This window comes from Peromyscus maniculatus, chromosome 1, assembly GCF_049852395.1.
Source record: "Peromyscus maniculatus bairdii isolate BWxNUB_F1_BW_parent chromosome 1, HU_Pman_BW_mat_3.1, whole genome shotgun sequence".
NCBI classification, from domain to species: domain Eukaryota; kingdom Metazoa; phylum Chordata; class Mammalia; order Rodentia; family Cricetidae; genus Peromyscus; species Peromyscus maniculatus.
This window is the reverse complement of record NC_134852.1, coordinates 93,771,861-93,784,685: the sequence shown is the minus strand read 5'-3', so window position 1 is coordinate 93,784,685 and position 12,825 is coordinate 93,771,861. Positions and strand designations below refer to the sequence as shown.

At 42.6% G+C, this 12,825-nt stretch overlaps 1 protein-coding gene across 5 annotated transcripts in view; it reads right to left on the bottom strand.

Moving 5' to 3' along the window:
• The window catches only part of Adamtsl3 (ADAMTS like 3), a 287,753-nt gene that overhangs the window by 171,616 nt on the left and 103,312 nt on the right, over positions 1–12,825 (bottom strand). The window lies entirely within an intron of this gene.

Below are 12,825 nucleotides of genomic sequence, written 5' to 3'. Positions count from 1 at the left end.
TTTCTTCTGTAATGATCACTTTGTATATTATTGGATCTGATACACTTCGTGTGTGTGTGTGTGTGTGTGTGTGTGTGTGTGTGTGTGTGTGTGTGTGTTTGGTTGGTTTGCTTATTGTGTCTTTTGAGACAAGGTCTTGCCATTTAGCTCCCGGCTAGCCTGGAACTGGCTATGTGGCCCAGTCCATCCTCTAACTCACCAAGTATTGGAATGAAGGCTTGTGCTGTCTTGCGCAGTTCATGGGGGTGCTTCTATTACTGATCCTCGGTTTTCTTTCTTTGCCATCCTAAACTCACACCTCTCCATTTACACTTCGCACAACCTTCACTTTTTGTTTGTTTGTTTGTAGACAGGGCTATGTATCCCTGGTTGGCCTTTAACCTGTGATGATATTCCTATCTCTGCTTCTCAAGTGCTGGGATTACAGGCATATGTCACCATGTTCAGCTAGCCTTAAACTTTCTGTTCCCTTACAGCATGTATCCCTCCCTGGGAGGTGACATCCTTAGCTGGATTTAGAAGGCTTTGGGAAAACCAAATTTTGGAGTAAAAAGAGCAGGGTCATGGCTGCCTCCCAAAGCATGGCCCCTAATGCTTCTAAACGCTTGAATCTGAAGACAGACCATGAACCCAGTAGTTGCTCCTTCTGAACTTGTGGTTTAGAACAACTTCCCACATTATGGTCATGGGTTGGCTAAATCCTCATACTCTGTGACTACACCTCCTCATCAGTTCACTTGTCATGAGTCTACTATTGAGGTTTGCTACAGTCTTCATGAGAGGATACCACATTTTAAGGATTCAAGAAGCACCGAGCTGGGAGGCTGGCAGAAAAGCCACACTGGGCTGGAAGACTGCACTCTTCTGGGGAAACCACAGCCGCCTGGTGTAGAAGGCATTCCTCTGCCAGGCTTCCACCACTGTCCTTTTCATGTGGAGGACAGGAAAACAAATAACAGGGTGAAAGGGTGATGATTTCAATTACTCCGGTCATTTTAGGGAGGTGGCTGCTGGGTCGGGGAAGTGACATCCAAATGCTTTCCAAGTCATGCCAACTGACAGCCCTAAAAAGCTTTAATCCACTTAGAACTGACTCTTTCGTGGACTGACATCCTCTGATACTTCCCATTGACTATTCATTTTCAAAAACATTTTTCCTATAGTTTATTTTTATTTTACTCCATCAATTTTCCTAATTTCAAGGAGAAAGAACAATTAAAGGGAAATGGCTCAGTAGAAAATCTGAATTAGTAGAAATACCAAGAAATAAAAACTCTTGGAGCACACAAGGAACAGAAACTTTAAAAAAAAACTGATTTAAAAATTCAGAAATATTTCTCACATGAATTTTAATAATTATTTAATTTTACCAATTGAAATAAAAAAGGTTTTCAAATAGAAATTTAAACTAAAAGAGGAGAAAAGCATCAAGTTGTCTCATGACTGTGTCTCAAGCCAGCTCTGTAGGCTACATAGCCAAGTCCACACCCAGCTGTCACCCATTATGTCCAGGAGTCACTTGCGTTAACAGAGCCCAAAACTCTAAACCTAAAAACCAAGTGCACCCCTCCCACAAACCCCACTGCAAGTGCTTCAAAGTGACAACAGGAAACAAGAATTTCATTCCAAGAATTCTCCAAACATAAATCACTATGTTGAACTTTCTCCTTCATCCACAAATTCTGTGGTGAACTCACTGTGGACTAGGATGTAGATATAAAGATACCAGGGCATTAGGGCTCAGTTTGCTTTATAAATCAGCCACCAGGCCGCCATTTTTAGCATTCTACTTCACGTCCTCCAGCCTAACACACACTCAACCCACAGGCCGGCCTCTATTGATGTGGTCTGCCTTGGTTGCAATCTAGTCGGAAAATGAATGACTACTTTATGAAGCAAGCATAAAATGAAATGCAAGTTATTTTAAAGTTAAGGACATGAGAGTCCTAATTCCCCAAGCAGGAACCTGCCAGCTTATTCTGGAAATAATTCCTTTGGCCCAAAGCAATTGAGCTGCAAAAAATATTACTTGTGTGTTTTTAATACCACTATAATTAGCATATGAAAGAGCTGATGGTTATCAGGAGTATATGAAAATTCAAGAGCACTGTTTCACAATTATGGATTCTCTACACATGACAACATCCATAGCACCCTAAAACTGAAGATTTTTAAAGTCTAGATTTATGAATATCTACAAAACATGTTGACGTCACATGAGCCTACATTAAAAAACATTAATAAAATTTCCCTGGAGTTTATAGTACTATAATTTAATATTCACTTGGTGATATACTGACTCAAACACTAGTGTCATAAAGGCTCAGAAGCATCTGTTTTGAAGAATAAAAATACATTAATTTTAAAATAGTAGTGAAGCTGAGGTTCCTGTGGTTCCTGTGGCTGGCACTTGGCCAGAGGACCAAGTCACGGGGTTCTGCAGAAAAAAAGGATGTTCTGGTTGGTGCACGGTTTGTAGCGCAAAAGGACTGACTGGAATATTTAAATGGAGGCAAGTTCTGAAATAACTCTACCCATGGAGAGATAAAGGAGTGAGGTGGCCACCCTCCTCTCTCCATGAAGCCTTCATTTGAAGGAGCACACCAGTCAGAGAAGCCATTGGGAGGGTCTCTAAAAGCTTGGGGTTGGCTGTCTGTTCAGCGTTGTGTATAATTGCCTCCATCCTCCTCTTCCAAGAAAAACTGACCACAAGTGCTCCAGATTGATGAAGTCTTAATCAGTCTCCGTGGCTCTTCAAGGAAAGCTGATAAGTCTTCCAAGGGAAGTGGGCTTCCTCCTTAAAAATCTCAGAGTACTGCAGAGCTGCAGTGGGAGATCGTAACACAGGGCTGAGTCAAGAATGAATAAGGCTTGCGAGGGACCAAATGATGGGGAGCAAGACGGCTTGAGTTCTTTAAACATCCACTACCCTTCTCTCATATGAATCCGATCCAGTTTGTGTGCGAGAAAATAACATGACTGTCCCTTTATGGGGCATGGAGCAGGCGAATGTGTCTCAGGTTTGGCCTCATTAATGGAGCAGTGTACACTGCCATCCATTTACCTACTGGAGACACCAGAAAGCATGCTCTATCTTCCCTGACCTTGTAGACATTGCGTATATGGAATACATAAGTCTGTACATATATACGCATATTTTATACACATATATGCACACAAAGTTTAGGGTATTTTATCGGCTCATATAGTTGTTTAAATCAGATTAATTCAGGGAAGCAATGAATTTGGAGGTTCACAGGCTTCACAGCACATTCCAGAAATAGGATGAAATTAATGTATAGACTCAGGTACACTAGATGGTCTTAAAATGTTTGTATGTGGGTGAGTATCCATGTGTGTATATACACATGTGCCTCTGTGCATAAACATGGGTGCACATGGAAGCTGGTTAACCTTTGCTCTTCCACCTTATTCATGGAGGCAGGGTCTCTCAACACAGTGCTCCCTGGTCTGGCCAGTCTCACTAGCCAACTCACTCTGGGGATCCTCTGTCTCGGCCTGAAGAAGCAGGAATTGCAGGTGCGATGCACCTCCCCCAGGATCTGCAGACATTATGGGGATCCGAACTCCAGTCCTCAAACTTGTTTGGCAAGCACTTAACCACTAAGCTATTTCAGAGTCCCTGGGCATTATTTTAGAGAGTCTTCATGTTCACAAATGTAATTCAACTCATTGTCATGACACTAGAGTAATCTAACTTGTAACTATTAATAAATGTCAATGTTTTCTTTATAACTTGGGCTCTTATAACTTTGCTAAGAAATTTTTCACTGCCCAGAAAACATAATGGTACTCATCTACATTATTTCTAACTTTACATTCATAGATAGACTTTAAACCACTTGAAATTCATTCTTCACATGGAGTGATACACTCTAATACTTTCCCATTGAATATTGTCCTTCCAATTTTAAAATGTTTTACTACATTTTTTTTTTTTTTGGTTTTTCGAGACAGGGTTTCTCTGTGTAGCTTTGTGCCTTTCCTGGAACTCGCTTTGGAGACCAGGCTGGCCTCGAACTCACAGAGATCCGCCTGCCTCTGCCTCCCGAGTGCTGGGATTAAAGGCATGCGCCACCACCGCCCGGCTGACTACATTAGATTTATTGATTGTTTTGATACAAATCAATTGATTTTCCTTAACATTGATGATCTCAGGTGATTCTGGATTTTAAAGGGCATCTGTCATTCTGCAGTGAGAAATGTCCTGTCACCACAAGGTAACCTGCAGTGTCTGTGGGACACACATCTGCATGCACTGTGGGACACACATCTGCATGCACTGTGGGACACACATCTGCATACACTGTGGGACACACATCTTGTGACAGGCACTGCAGAATGCTCTCTAAGGTGGCACACTATTTATGCATGCCCAGAGATCATGCCAGTATTCTTTTATATTTTGTCAAGGTTTGTATTTTATAGGTAGACATTAATCCCCTGGGAATTTATTCTTTATATGGACCAACAGCTCTAATATATTTCCACTGGGTATTAACAACTTAGTTGAGTCCTGTGATTGGATGTCCGTCCCTTCTCTTCTGGTTCACCACAGCACAGTCTGCACATACCAAGCCCTCATGTGTGCATATCTCAAGCCATTTTGCCACTCTGATCTGTGTTCCCTTCCACTCCTACTAAAAAGTGAAGTTCAGGGTCAGGTAGCAGGAGAGGGGGCTCAGAGGTTAAGAGGGTTTGCTGGTTGGCTTTTGTCACCTCAACACAAACTAGAGACACATGGGAGGAAATAATCTCAGCCGAGGAACTGAGTCCATCAGACTGACCTGTGGGCATGTCTGTGTGGCATCTCCTTCATTGTCTATTGATGCGGGAGGATCACCATGCACAGAGCCACGCATGGGCAGGAGGTCCTGGGAGGTGTAAGAGCGGAAGCTGAACGTGAGCCTGGAAAGAAGCCAGTGAGCAGAGTTCCCATGTGCTTTCTTCCTCAACTCGTGTTCTAAGTCCTGCCCCGACTTTCCTCGGTGACATACCATGATGGAGAAATGTAAGATGAAATAAACTCGAGGGTTTTATCACAGGAACAGAGGCGTGAACTATAATACCGTGTTCCCAGAGGACCTGAGTTTGATTCCCAGCCTCCACATCAGATAGCACACAACTGTAACTTCAGGTCCAGGGGATGTTACTTCCATCTTCTGGCCTTCATGGGCACCACACACATGTGGCATACAGTTACCCTGACACACACAGACACACACACATACACACACACACATACACACACACACACACACACACACACACACACACACACACACACACGAATTTTAAAATGAAGCTTAGTGCCTGTTCATATCCTGCTTGCAAATTAAGGACATACTGACATTTTTATGATGCTGAGATTTCCTATTTATGACTATTTATGATCATGTTTTATAAAGGACTTACCTATCCTTCAGAGAAGTCATTGCAAATGTTTTGTAATTTCTTAATAGTTCAAATGTTGTCCTTTGGAATGTTGGTTTCTAGCTTCTTCTACAGAGTAAGAGCCCAGTTATTTATGCATTAGTCTTTCCTGGAATTCTCCAGTGAATTCTCCAACTAGTCCCATCATTTGTGTATAGGTGCTCTTGGGTTTACTATCTATTTGAGCTGTGAGTCCTGAGAGTTACTTCTTTATTTCTAGTCCTAAAATTGTGTGTTTTCTTGTCTCACCACTTTGACTACACTGACTAGGACCCCAAGCACAACACTAGATATAAACAGTGGGGCGGTGGTGGCGCACGCCTTTAATCCCAGCACTCGGGAGGCAGAGCCAGGTGGATCTCTGTGAGTTCGAGGCCAGCCTGGACTACCAAGGGAGTCCCAGGAAAGGCGCAAAGCTACACAGAGAAACCCTGTCTCGAAAAACCAAAAAAAAAAAAAAAAAAAAAAAAATAGATATAAACAGTGACAGCAGAAAGTCTCCACACCTGTTGCTAAAGACCATGTGGCTTCACCTCATGATGAGGCATGTCTGGGTACATTAGGTGTGAATCTCTACTTCCAAATTGCTAGGATTTGGGGGGTTCAGTCTTTTATCAAATAAATCACTGTGTGGCTTTCCTCCTTTCCAACTTGGAATTGCTGTTGACATCTTGATGTTGTCAATGCTTCCTCCTGGGTTCTGCACTTTAGGACTGCAAACTTAAGCTACAAGTGCTCTATTGGTAAGAATCCCTCTCCAGATCCCTCACCAGAGCCAGGCACATCAGGGTCACTTTTTACAACTGGCATGCACTCATTGTACATGGTACTGGGTTCCAACAGGACATTTTTATACAACTACATAATATACTTTGAACATGTCCACCCCCCTGTACTTCCCACTCTCCCTTTCTCACCCATCGCCCTCCCATTTGTCTCCTTCATTTCCCTAGACAGATCTTTTTCATGTCATGTATGCATGCATCATTTATGTATCTGTAAAATCTAGCATACACACATGAGAGAAAACACATGATATTTGTCTTTCGAGTCTGACTTAACTCGATTAATATGATAAACTCCAGTTGCATTCACATTCCTGAAAATGACCTAATTTTGTTCTTTATGGCTGAATAAAATTCCATCATTCATATGTATATATATATATGCATCTCATATTCTCCACTCTTCTATTAACAAGTAGATTCCATAGCTTAGCCCCGGTGAGTAACAAGGCCACCTTTATGCTAGCTTTCCATTGCAAGCCCCCACAGTCTGTGGGCTATATGCATTCAGCCTCCTTACTGTACACAATGTAAGCGGGCCACTATATGTGCACCTGAAACTCTTGGAAGCACAGTAGTTCCCATGTTCTACAGTGGAAATACTTTTTCCATTCATAATTAAGACCAACATATTTAAATTCCTTAGGCTGGCATACAAAACCTGTCTGGGAAGTACATGAACCGCAAAGGTCCTTCCTCGAAGCTAGGGTTGCAGGTCCTAAGTTGTGTCTCACAAGCTCTCAAGGCATGGGCTCCTGGATTTACCGTGGGATTAACCCTCTGTAAGCTGGGTTCATGCCTCCACCACCAGGACAGGAAGAGGATCGGCCACATGCTCACTGTTCTGGCCTTCAGTTTTCCCTGGGGGTCCCCCTTAATTTCCTATGGTTTTGATTTTAAAAGCACGCATGTCTAGTTTACCTGAGTTTCTGAGGAGTGGTCAAACGAAACTTCGAGTGAAAAGGCTGTGAATTATACACTTTTGTAAAAAATATTTAAGAGGTTTTGTCTACTGTTCATTCAATTTCTCTTAAGGGTGACATCTTAAGAGAGTCCCCTGGCATAGGGACACACCCAGGGTGTTACCATTTGGACAACTGAAGTATAGGACTCTTCTATCATCACAGGGATCCTACCAGCTTCCTTTGGTGGCTGTGTCCCCTCTCTCCTCTTATTCTACCACTTGGCAATGACTAATCTGTTCTCCATTTCTAAAAGTTTAATCATTTCAAAAATACCTTATGAGCAGGATGAAGCAGTACTTTGGACTTGTTTTTTCAAAGATCATCTGAATTTCCAGAGATTCACCCAGGTTGTTCTGTGTATCAGTGATTCATTTTAATCCTTCATCGCCTTTAATCCCAGCACTTGGGAGACAGAGGCAGGGGAATCTCTCTGAGTTCAAGGCTAGTCTGGTCTACAGAGCAAGTTCTAGGGCAGCCAGAGCTATGCAGAGAAATCCTGTCTTGAAAAACCAAAAAGAAAAAGGAAATATTTGGTTTTTAGGGTGGCTAGACCAGCGCACCCTCCCACCACCAGTTTTGGAGCGATCTAGTTCCCCTGCATCCTTGGCAGATTTCTGTGTGTCAACTTTTTCCTTCTGTGGAGGTTCTAATCAGTATGTGATGGTGTCTCATTATATTTTAGTTTACAATAGTCAGACAGACTGAGCACCTTCCCAGGTATTTATTCACTGTTTCTGTACCCTACTTGCTCATCCCTCACTCATTTTCTGACTAGATTTTCTGTCCTAATAGCCAGTTTTTAAAGCTCACAGCCTGTTGTCAGGTGGCTGGCAAATCGCCCCCGTCAATCATTTCATTTGTCCCTCTGCCAAAGGCACTCCCTTGATTATGCAGCCGTAAGTCTTGATATGACATAAGCTGATACGCCTTACACTGTTCTTATTCGCCACTTATTTCACCTACTCCAGGTCCTGTGCTTTTCCATCTACATTTTAGACCAATATCATCTGCATCTATAAAAAATATTGTTCATATTTTAAGAGAAACACAGTTAAACCTATATATCAACTTAGGGAAAAAGTGATATATTGCCATATTGAGTTTGACAACTTGTGTATTTATATCTTTCATTTTTTCAGTGATGTGTTTTATTTTATTTACTCATGTATGTGGGAGGGAGAATGTCTGCAGGAGCCAGAGACATCACTGGATGGCCTGGAGTCCGAGTTACAGACAATTGTGAGCCATTTGATATGGGTGCAAGGAGCTGAGCTTGGGGGCTCTACAAAAGCAGCAGGTAGACGTAACCACTTAGCCATCCCTTCACCCCTCTCTTTCATGCCTGTCATTAGTACTTCAAAGTCCTCTATATGTTCAGGTAGATTTATGCTTAGGCCTAGGGTGATTATACATGAGATTGCATTTTAAATTTTGGTGACTATCCCTTTACTACTAGTAAGAGAAATACCTTGGTTTTTTGTACGTTTATTCTGCATCCCAGGCCCTGCTAAAGTCGCTTCTTAGTGGCTTGAGTGATTTTACAAATTCCTTAAGATTTTCTATGTAGACAGCAATGTCCTCTGCAAGCAAAAGTCCTTCTCCCTTTCCTGGCTTTATTGGCTACAAGAAGTGCAGCCTTCTGCTGGGAGGTGGAGGGAAGAACAGCCTCCCTCACTCCTGATGCTAGGTGGAAAGTACAGGGCTTCACTGGGAAGTCTCCGCAAGCTGCAGGTGGCTGACGTTCTTTTTTTTTTTTTTTTTTACAATACCATTCAGTTCTACATATCAGCCATGGATTCCCTTGTTCTCCTCCCTCCTGCCTCCCTCCCCTTCCCCCCAGCTCACCTCCCATTCCCACCTCTTCCAGAGCAAAGCCTCCCCCGAGGACTGAGATCAACCTGGTAGACTCAGTCCAGGCAGGTCCAGTCCCCTCCTCCCAGGCTGAGGCAAGCTAGAGAGGCCCACAGAAATCCACAAAGATACACAATAGATTGCTGGCAATGGTTGAGAGACAGCCGGAACTGACCTACTCTGGTGATGGGATGGCCAAACACCCTAATAGTCGTGCCAGAAACCCCATCCAACGACTGAGGGATCTGGATGCAGAGATCCACAGCTAGGCCCCAGGTGGAGCTCCAGGAGTCTAATTAGTGAGAAAGAGGAGGGTTTATATGAGCGAGAATTGTTGAAACCAAGGTTGGATAAAGCACAGGGACAAATAGCCAAACAAATGGAGACATTCTTTATCAAACTGAGGAAGACTCCTTTTTTTCCCCTAAGAGTTCTCTGTAATACATTGGTGTTGACTTTTGTCAAATGCTTTCTCTGCATCGGCTGATAGGACCCTGGGTATGTTTTCTTTAGCCTGTTCAAATGACATTGGCTGACTTTTAGATATCGAGCCAGCCTTACAACCCTGAACTAAATCCATCTTGATGCACAATTCATTTATAGATTTGCGAACAGTAACTGATCATATTTAATTTATAACTTTTACATTCATTTTTATGGCCTATACTGGTCGATAGTTTTCTTTTTGTATAGTCTTTCTCTGGTTTTGGTTTAGTATTATACTTGAGTCACAAAGAGAATTTTAATATATCCTCTTTTCTTGTATATATATTTTTGGAAAACTTTCTACAAAAATGTTTTAAATTCTTCTCCCAATGTCCTGTAGACATTTCCTGGATAGGAAAAAACATTTATATTACAAATTCAAATTCTGTAGTAGGGGCTATCTCAATTGTCTATTTTATGCTAAGAGTATCTTTGACTTTGTATCCAGTGAGAGTCAAGTTCTGATGTAACAGCCGGGGAATCACCAGAAATGACTCAGTTTTCTCAGCAGAACTCACACAAGGCTGTCTATGGGCAGAGAGGCTTCTGTTTTCAGTGGGCAGCAGTGAGTGCGGAGACGCACAACTGGTCATGTGATAAGAATGAATGCCATTTGAAAGCTCAGCCATAAAGGGAACATCTAGGTCAGCCCCTCCAGTGTGCAGGGAACATTATAGAAGACGGAGCAGAAAGAATACAAGAGCCAGAGCAAGGGACAGAGTGCTGTGGAATGCTATCTTCCAGGAGCAGCATAGACATTACACCACAACCCACAACCACTGTGATTGTTTGAACCAGACCTGCACAAGACTGGGGCCATCGCCAGGCGGCGGTGGCGCACACCTTTAATCCCAGCACTCGGGAGACAGAGGCAGACGGATCTCTGTGAGTTCAAGGCCAGCATGGTCTACAGAGGGAGATCCAGGACAGGCACCAAAACTACATGGAGAAACCCTGTCTCGAAAAACCAAAAAAAAAAAAAAAAAAAAAAAGAGTCCATCAACATGCTGGGGGCGGGGCTTACAAGGCCCCATCCACCCCAAGGATCTATAGCCAGTCAATGGGTGCTGGAGAGGGAAAGCTATCTTCTTCAGTGGTGCAGCCACTGGTGAGGTACCAGACTCCTGTAAGAATGCTGATGACACGCATATGCCTGTACAAAATGTCATAATTAAGCTCATCATTATATATAACTAATATCTGCAAAAATAAACATTAAAACAAAGAGCAGGGACATCACAGCCTGGAGTAGTTTGCCTCTAGCTTCCACCCCACAGTGCAGCAAAAAGCTCTGCTCTTTGAGGGGTGATGACCAATGCTAAAGTCCTCTGAAAACGCCATCTGGGAAACTACTACTGCAGAATCTTCCTAAAATATAAATGTTTATATGTGTTTACATTCATAAATATATATGTAAGTTTTAATGGAGTTACCCTTATGGGTCAACACCTCTCCCAGGTGTCACGGGCTATCAAACAAAAAGCCTAACGCCAAATATAGGTCCCCTCCCTTTGTATTATTGGTCACTGGGGTCCCCTAAACTCCAAAACAATATAGACCATGGTCATTGCTCTTGGCCACCTTTGGAACTTTCCAGTAGGATCATATTAGGTTGGGAGGAAAAAGTAGTTATTGATGGGGATGTTGGAGGGGGAAGTGATTAAAACACACTATATTCATGCATGAAATTCTTAAACAATGAATAAGAAAAGATTGTGGGGGCTGGAGAGGTGGCTCAGTGGGTAAGAGCACCTGTTGTTCTTTCAGAGGGTCAGAGTTCAAATCCTAGCACCCAGCTCACTACCATTCATAGCTCCAGCTCCAGGGGATCTGACCCTGTCTTCTGTCCTCTAGGGGCATCTGTATGCACACACACACACACACACACACACACACACACACACACACACACACACATCCTACAAATAAATAATAAAGTAAGTCTTTTAAAAAAACACAATAAAGACCATGTTTTTATCTCCAGAGTTGAAACTAAAGTGTCTGGACTGAGAGATAACTAAACACAAAGACCCACACTCTACTGAAAACAGAGTCCTGACGAGTCTAACTTTCTGCCTCACTTGTTTCCTAGATAATGGAATCAGATGAGCCTTCTTTGAAAAGACAGAGCAATCCAAAATAAAACAACCTAGATCTCCACAACCCTTGGAGAGTTCTCTAACATGAAATGTGATAATAAAACAAACACACCAGAAAACAACACCTGAGAAAGAATAGAGAGTGCTCGCTTCAGCAGCACATACACTAAAATTGGAACGATACAGAGAAATAATTGAGACCTTGGAAGAAGAAGGGAACACCCTGCAGGCATCTATCCATACCCCAGAGATAAAACAGAATCTGGGACAGAACACCATTCTTTTAAAATTCAAGGAATAAAAGGAGGGGAGAGAGAGAGAGAGAGAGAGAGAGAGAGAGAGAGAGAGAGAGAGAGAGAGAGAGAGAGAGAGAGAGAGCAAATTTCCCAAGAAGTGAAGAAGCAGAGCAAATGGGCAAAAAGAGAAAAATCTATGTTAATAGGATTTATGGCCATAATAAGTCAATAAATAAATGAATACAAAGAATTAGCCATGAAAGAAGGGACTTGAAGGGAATATATTTTCTAGAGAAAGTCTCACCAAGACACAGGGGCATTTCTGTTTGTTTACAGAGGAGGGAAGAATGGAATTCGGTCTTCAGATTTCTCAATCTGCCATTTGACATCATGAAATGGTGTGGTGATACCATCTAATTTCTCGGGTCGGGGGATTACATCTATACCATCATATACCTGGTGAAAATTTACCATTCCAGTTAAAAAATAAAATAAAGACAGTTTTAGATGCCTGGGAATCTGTTGACAGAGGAAATACTCCATAAAAATGAGAGAGATGGGTGCTGGCACAGGGCCAGCACAAGAGTGGGCACAGAGGAGAGACTCTAAGCAGCTGTACCCCGATGGCTGAAGTATTTGTTACTGAGATATTCAGGCCTGAGGTAGTCATCTCCTTAGAGTCATCCCCTTCAGTTCGATGCTCACTGGTGACCCCATCAGGCTCCATTGAAAGTTCCAATCCACTGCTCACACAGATGGTCCTGCCTAAACTAAATGGGTCACAGACCAAACACAAAATCTTCCAGTCTGAGAAAGGGAGTGGCAGTGAGGACAGGGGCTTGCTAAGAATGGAAGGGGGTTGGAGTCAAGAGAAAAAACTTTGGGACACCACCTAAAGAGTTCATTCATCATGTGTCCCTTCCCATTGGTTAATGTGCAAGTCACACCC